Source organism: Lithobates pipiens, unplaced genomic scaffold, assembly GCF_037356315.1.
Source record: "Lithobates pipiens isolate NorthernLeopardFrog02 unplaced genomic scaffold, aLitPip1_a1.2 Scaffold_8, whole genome shotgun sequence".
In the NCBI taxonomy this organism is placed as follows: Eukaryota; Metazoa; Chordata; class Amphibia; order Anura; family Ranidae; genus Lithobates; species Lithobates pipiens.
The window spans coordinates 134,655,868-134,664,086 of NW_027507903.1; positions in this window are offsets into that span (position 1 = coordinate 134,655,868).

The window sequence follows — 8,219 nt, forward strand, 5'->3', positions numbered from 1 at the left end:
CAGAACTCCCCTTATATAAGCCTTATGGGCGTTCCAGTTAGTGAAGGGACTAGTGCACTCAGGGTCATTAAATCTAAAGTACTCTTCCAGGTGTTGGGAGATTTCTAGTTGGAGTTTTGGGTCCTGCAATATAGACTCATTATTCCTCCAAATACGAGATGGAACTTGGGACCTGCTCCCTGCAATGCTGATCAACACAGGGGCATGGTCTGACCAGGTGATATCTAGAATAGAAGATTTTGTGATCCTGTGGAGTAACTCCCCATCCGTAATGAACATATCTAATCTGGAGTAGGAATTAAATCTTGGTGAATAGTATGTGTATGATCTCTCATTTGCATTTAGGCAGCGCCAGACATCGTACAGTCCTTCCTGTAGCAGAAGGTCACGGAATTTGGGGAAATGGTTCCTGACTCCAGAAGAGGTATCTAAGTCTTTGTCTAAAATCATGTTAAAGTCCCCACAAATCAGTAAGCTTCCAACTCGCATCAACTCCATTTGTTTAACAACTTTCTTAAGGAACCTTAATTGGTGCGAGTTGGGAGCATATATGCAAGCCAGAGTAATAGGGATCCGATTAACATTACAAACCAATATGATGAACCTGCCATTGGGATCGATAAAGGAATCTTTAAGTTCAAAGTTCACCGAATCTCTCACGGCTATCATGATGCCCCTTTTCTTTGCCGGGATGGAGGAGTGGAAGATGAACGGAAAGTTCTGGTGCGTGCAAAGTGGTTTGGACAGTTTGTGAAAGTGGGTTTCCTGCACTGCCAGTATGTCAGCCTTCTGCTTGATCGCTTCAGTCCAGAGGGATCGTCTTTTAGCAGGATGGTTAAGTCCGCGCGTGTTAAGAGACAGGATGTTAATATTCATGGGCTCAAGTTAGAGTGCGATGTATACTACTGTGCTCAGGTGATAAGTGGTTATGGTCCAGGAGAGGTTGTAGACGGTAAGAGTGGGTATCATTGAGAGTACCGGGACATAATGTGGTTTGCAGAGGTGTAGTATTCTGGGTCCCAGTCGTGGAGTGAGTACTATAACAGTTGGTGTACTATAACTGCTCAGAGAAGTCCCATATTTACACAGGTCGTGTCCATGTGGATCGGAGTGCAGTAGGTAGGGATACGATGAACCTTTGCTGAGTAGGATTCGTGAAGTTATTAGGTTAATAGTCAGTTCCTTTTGCCAGTACCATGACATGTGTAAGCGCCAAATAGAGCATGAAAAGAACGCGATCGGAAAAATGAAAAAAAGGAAAAAAAGAAAAAAATGAAAACAGGAGAACTGGGGTAAGAAACAAGACCCATACAGGTCAGGCAATGTAAATGCCCAGAGTGGGGGTTTACGGTACGATAACATGTACCATGAACGCTCAGGGAACTTTGCTGGAAGCTATGGGGAGGATGACCATGCTACAAGGAATCAAGTGTGGAGAGCTCTGGATCTACGATGTGGTTTTACTTGCCAATCGTTATGCAGTTTGATCGGCAGTCTGTTTGACGACTGAGATGGATCCGGAAGATGGTCCGGCGGCAGGATCTGCCAGGTTCTCACGAGATGCAACCCTTCCTCTAGGGAGTGGATAAGATGGGTGGATCCGTTGAAAGTCGCTTGTAGTTTGGCAGGGTACTTCCATTTATATAGGATCTTGTGGTTCCTCATGGCTTTGGTAACGGTCGCCAAGTTGCGGCGAAGCTGCAAGGTGTGCTGCGAGAGGTCTGGTAAGATCTGGAGATTGGAGGCCGCCTCTGGAATGTTATCGCCTTTTCGGAGTGCCTCCAGGATTCTTTCTTTAGTGTGAAAGAAGTGCAGTCGGAGCAAGACGTCCCGGGGTACTTCCTGGGGTAAAAACGACGGTTTGGGGACCCTGTGGATCCAGTCAATCGTCAGATCCAGTGGAGACAATGATGGGACCAATGCTTGGAAGAGGTCCTGGGCGTAAGATGGCAGTTGTTGTGTTAGGATTGTTTCCGGGACCCCTCGGATCTTTAGATTGTTTCTACGGGAACGGTCCTCAAGGTCCGCCATTTTTAATTGTATTTTGTCGATAGCTTCTTGTTGCATTGCGTGCGAGTCCACCAACGCATTAAAAGAGGAGGTGACGTCGCCCATTCTGGTTTCCACTTGGTGCACTCTTTCCCCCAAATCATTAATTTCAGCTCTGCATTGATGTAGGCAGGCTGCCATGTCAGATTGTAAGAATGACCTCAGTAGCATTAACAGCCCCTAAGTGTTGTATCAGAAATAGGCTGACCTGTAGTTGGGAACTGTGCGAACGGATCCACTTGTGGCTGGATTGTTGTACCGCTACCGATCGGATCGTTTGCGTCCATATCCAACCCATCCGTTCGGTTATGCGCTCTTGTAGCAGGATCCAGTCTAGGCTTAGACTTGACAGGGCTTCGGGATGATGGGGAAACGTTCGGAGAGTCCGAATCCGAGGACTGCGTACCTGTTTCCGCGTCCATCTCCACCGTGAGTTCCGCTCCAGGCCACGTCTTAGGTGACGATACATGATGGGAGCGCCGTTCTGCGTGTCGGCCTCCTCCGCCATCTTTCTGTGGCCCGCGGCCTACTGCCGGATAGAAATCCGGCAATTTCATAGTGTTAGCCAGGTGCTGCGTTCTCCTCCGCATAGTCGCTTGATCGGCGGGTGTTTCCCATGTCGCTGGTGCTCGATCTGCCGGCCGTGGGATGTGATTAGCGGGCTTGTGGACGGTATTTCCCCGAGCGTTGAGCGGAGCTCTTTCAGCAAGCGGCCATTACGTTGCGCGGTCGCCACGCCCCCTTGGCATCCCGTTTTGAACAGGTTCAGGCCTCATTAGGACCCCCAGTTCAACAACCTCAACTGCTATCTGCTGCTGCACCTATCGCATCAGTCGCAGCCACACATTCATTACTACTACCAGCTCCGGTCCGTTTCTCTGGGGACTCCAAGGCTTGCAGGGGGTTCCTTAGCCAGTGCACTATTCATTTTGAACTTCAGCCCCAAAACTTCCTGTCCGATCGGGCAAAAGTTGCATATATCATATCCCTCCTGTCCGGCGAGGCGTTAGCTTGGGCCACCCCTCTGTTGGAACTGAATGATCCAGTGGTTTCTAACCTGTCTGATTTCTTGAAACTTTTTTGGAATATCTTCAAGGAACCGGGTCGTGTCTCCTCAGCGGCTGGCGCTCTTTTACGTCTTCGTCAAGAGTCCACGTCTGTGGGACAGTATGCTCTTCAGTTCCGTATCCTCACAGCTGAATTGAGCTGGAATAATGAGGCCCTAGTTGCAACCTTTTTACATGGCCTCTCTGATAGAGTGAAGGATGAATTAGCAGGAAGATCCATTCCTGCTGATCTGGACAGTGTCATCTCCTTGTGTAACCAGATCGATATTCGCTTTCAGGAGAGGGCTCTGGAAAAAAGACGCCAGCACTCCCCGTTCTTTAGGCAACCTGAGCCCCTAGTCCCTTCTCTTCGATCCGAGGAGCACCCCCTGCCTACCGAGGAACCTATGCAATTGGGCTGGACTAAGTTATCTCCCGAAGAACGTGCTAGGCGCAGAACTCTGGTCCTATGCCTCTATTGTGGGGCCAAAGGTCATTTCCGTGACACTTGTGCTCTTCGTCCGGAAAAACGCTCAGGGCTAATACATCTGGAAGGTGGAGTATTAGACCCTGAAATATCACCTTCACCTTCTCGTCTTCTCCTTTCTGTGTTGCTTCATGTCGGTGCTTCCTCTCGTTCGGTCTCAGCACATCTGGATTTCGGAGCCGCTGCCAATTTCTTGGATTGGGAAACTGCATCCTCCATGAGACTTACCCTTTTGCCCCTTACCACGCCATTGGTGGTCTTGGTGATTGATGGCACGGTTCTCCCAGGGGGCCCTATCCGCTTCCAGACTATTCCTGTTAAGATGTCAGTAGGGAAACTCCACCAGGAGTGGATATCCTTCCTTGTCTTACCTAAGGCTTCATCTCCTATCATATTAGGTCTTCCTTGGTTACGGCTCCATTCTCCACACGCTGCTGGACAGATCCTGGCTTGGGGTTCCTCCTGTTCCTCTTCCTGCCTACTCAAGGGTACCCCAAAGGAGAGACTTCCTGTTTCCACCATCCCAGTATCTTCTGCTTTTCCTGCTGTATATAGCGATCCCTGCGATACGTCCTGCAGTAGTCGGACTGGTGCACTCTCTAGGTTATGTGGTACTCTGGATGAGGAGCCCACCTATGAACCTGAGCCGATCATTCACTCCAGTTCGCATAACCATTTACCTTTGCCTGTCCCTAATCTCCCTTGGACGCACAGCCAGGCTAACTTGTCTGCAAGTTCCAGAGTCGCTATGCCTTGTGATGCGATTGAGATGGTCGCTACATCTGACAATACTATTCAGTCAGCCTCTGCACCACTTATGCCAGTCCAGCCCATGCCCAATGAGCTTCCTGCTTCTTGTTCAGGACCTTCTGTGACCCAGCCTCACCCTACTGCTACTATGTCCGTTCAAACCCATTTAAGAGGCTCAATCCATCCTTTGAATAGAATACCTCATTCGGAGGAAGGGTTTTCAATCTTTTTCTCAGGGTACTCTGCATTCTGTTTCAGCTACCCAGCTTGACTCTTGTGACATGTCACTTTCTATCCAACCTGACCTCAGGGATCCACTGACCTCTGCTCAGTCTGGTGGTCCCGTTATGGATCCCCAACTCATCTTTAAGGGTCTGGGGGACCCTGCTCAGACTCCTGATCTTCTCATGCCCTTACCCATTCCTAAAAAGCCTTTAGTCCTCAAGTCCCCTCGTCCTCTCCCTACCTCTGTTTCGGTCTCTGAGGATAATATAAAATACGAGGTTAGTCAAGTTTTGGATTCCCGGCTCCGTAAAGGCATTCTTCAATACCTCGTACTTTGGAGAGGCTTGGGTCCGGAGGAGAGGTCTTGGATCACTGCATCTGAGGTCTTTGCTCCCTGTCTGTTAAGGAGGTTCCATCTGGAGTTTCCCTTTAAGCCTGGACCCAGGCAGGGAAGGGGGAGGCCTCGTAAGAGGGAGGCTACTGTCATGGTTATGCAGTGATCTTCCTGTGTTTGCTTACCTTCCCTCATGTCTTCAGACTAAAAAGCCAGCCACTTCCACCTGGTGGTTTTTATAACCTCTCCTCTAAGCATGGCTCCACCCCAGGCCCTATCAGGGAGCCCTATATTAACCTGTGCACTGCAGGCCTCAGCGCTGATCAACCATTGTGTATTCTTTGTGTGTAGGGATGAGCCGAACACCCCCCGGTTCGGTTCGCACCAGAACTTTCGAACGGACTCCAAATTCGAACGAACTTTAGAACCCCATTGAAGTCTATGGGACTCGAACGTTTGAAATTAAAAGTGCTAATTTTAACGGCTAATATGCAAGATACTGTCCTAAAAAGGGTTTGGGGACCTGGCTCCTGCCCCAGGGGACATAGGTCAATGCCTAAAATGTTTTTAAAAATGGCAGTTTTGGCGGGAGCACTGATTTTAATGACGATTAAAGTGAAAAAAGTGTGAAATATTCCTTTAAATATGGTGCCTGGGGGGTGTCTGTAGTATGCCTGTGAAGTGCCACGTGTTTCCCGTGTTTAGAACAGTCCCTGCACAAAATGACATTAAACGGAAATAACACCATTTAAAACTGCTTGCGGTTTTAATGTTATATCTGGTTCCTGCAATATGGTTGAAAATCATTGAGAAAAATGGCATGGGTAGCCCTCCCTGCCCATTACCAGCCTATTTGGGTCTTGTACGCATATTAAGGGGAACCCTGTACCCATATTAAAAAAAGGAAATGCGTGTGGCCCCCAGGCCCTATATACTCAGAACAGCAGTATACAGGCGGTGCAAACAAGACAGGGACTGTGTAGGTTTGTTGTGTTAAGTTGAATCTGTTTGTAATTTTCAACTGGTACATTTTTAAAGTGTAGCTCCAGTCAAAAAAACTATTTTTAAGCTTTTTGGAAAACATAGGGAAGGGTTATCACCCCTGTATAATTTGTTTTGTCGTCCATCTTTTTTCATCTCACTTGCTGTTGTCTCCTTCCGTTTGCAAGTAGGAGATGTTTGTAAATTGGATGTTTGAAAGTAGGGGCCTGCCCTATATGCTCTGCAGAAATGGCGGAACAAGGTGTTGGTTTTGCCACAACATTGTAAGCCCTCAAAGTGACTCTTGGTGGGCGCTGGAGCGCCCTGCTGTGAACGATTATATCAAGAATTGTAATTACATGCCATTGTTGAACAGTGGTAGAAAAATTTACCTTTGGTGGTTGTGGTGCTGGTGCCACAACACTATAAGTCCTCACCGTTACTCTGGGTGGGCACAGGAAGGGGCCCTCCTGTGAAATATTATATCAAGAATTGTAATTACAGGTCCCTGTTAAACAGGGGCAGAAAAATTTGGCCTTGGGCACTGGTGCTGGTGCCACCACACTGCAACCTTTCCCATATACTCTAGTTTTATTGCAGGAATTAGCCCTGCTGCAAAGCATTGCATCAAAAATTGTAATTAAACGCCCCTGTTAAACAGGGGCAGAAAAATTGGGCTGATGGCATCACCCAGAACCAGAAATGTTCTTCCAACATATCAGCGGAGGAGGAAGAGGATAGACAATCAACATAACAGGACAGTCACTCAGCATCAGCATAGGCAGTCTTGAAGGGATGTGATATTTCAAAAAAAATTATTCTGTTACATCAGCTTCAGGTGCTTGGTAGCTGTGGGTGATCCAAGACTGATTCATCTTGATGAAGGTCAGTCGATCAACTGATTCGGTGGACAGGCGCACCCTGTGATCGGTAACAAAGCCACCAGCAGCACTGAAGGTGCGTTCCGAAAGAACGCTGGATGCAGGACAGGCCAGTAGCTCAATTGCATACTGTGCAAGCTCTGGCCAGTGATCCATAGTCAAAACCCAGTAAGCCAGAGGATTTTCGTGGGAAAGGTGTCCAAGTCTGACCTTGCCCCTAGGTATTCCTGCACCATGTAAATCAGACGCTGGCGATGGGTGCTGGAACCGATCATACCTTGGGGCTGCGGACTAAAAAATTGTCTGAAAGCATCAGACGGCCACCTTCTCCACCGCTCCTTCTGACCGATGCCTCAGCAACACGTTGTCCAGGACCAGGAGTTTGTAACCTCCCAGTCTCTGGGAACGCGTTGCACAGACCTTTCTGCAAGGCCTCCCGGAGATGTCTCATCCTCTGCTCCCTCTGCGATGGCAAGATAAGGTCGGCAACCTTACCCTTGTACCGTGGATCAAGGAGAGTGGCCAGCCAGTAATGATCCCTCTCCTTGATCCGAAGGATACGAGGATCCTTCCGCAGGCTTTGCAGGATCAGGGAGGCCATGCAGCGTAGGTTAGCTGAGGCATTCGGTCCAGAGTCCTCTGGGTCACTAAGGACAACATGATCCGCAGCTACCTCCTCCCAGCCACGTACAAGTCCACGTGTTTCTTGGGACTGTAAATCATCCCTACAAGACTGCTGCTGCTGAGTGCCAGCCTCCACCTCCATGCTGACACAATCATCCTCCTCCTCCTCATCCTGTGTGATGGGTGGCACAGCAGGAACACTGTCTGGATAAAGGGGGCCTTGAGAGGCAAGGAAGTCTTCCTCTTCCTGCCTCTGTTCTGCCTCAAGTGCCCTGTCCATTATTCCACGCAGCGTATGCTCCAAGAGGTGGACAAGAGGTACAGTGTCACTGATGCATGCACTGTCACTGCTCACCATCCTTGTGGCCTCCTCAAACGGTGACAGGACAGTGCATGCATCCCTGATCATGCCCCAGTAGCGTGGAGAAAAAACCGAGCTCCCCTGACCCTGTCCTGGTGCCGTAGTCGCACAGGTACTCATTGATGGCCCTCTGCTACGTGTGCAGCCGCTGCAGCATGGCCAACGTCGAGTTCCATCTGGTGGGCATGTCACATATAAGGCGGTTCTTGGGCAGGTTCAACTCCTTTTGGAGCTCAGCCAGCCGAGCACAGGCATTAAATGATCGGCAGAAATGCACACAGACTTTCCTGGCCTGCTTCAGGACATCCTGTAAGCCGGGGTACCTGGCCAAGAACCGCTGCACCACCAGGTTAAGGATGTGAGCTACACAGGGCACATGGGTCAGTTGTCCCTGTCGGAGGGCGGAGAGGAGGTTGGTGCCATTGTCACAAACCACCATTCCTGGCTTAAGCTGGCGTGGCGTCAACCACCTCTCGGCCTG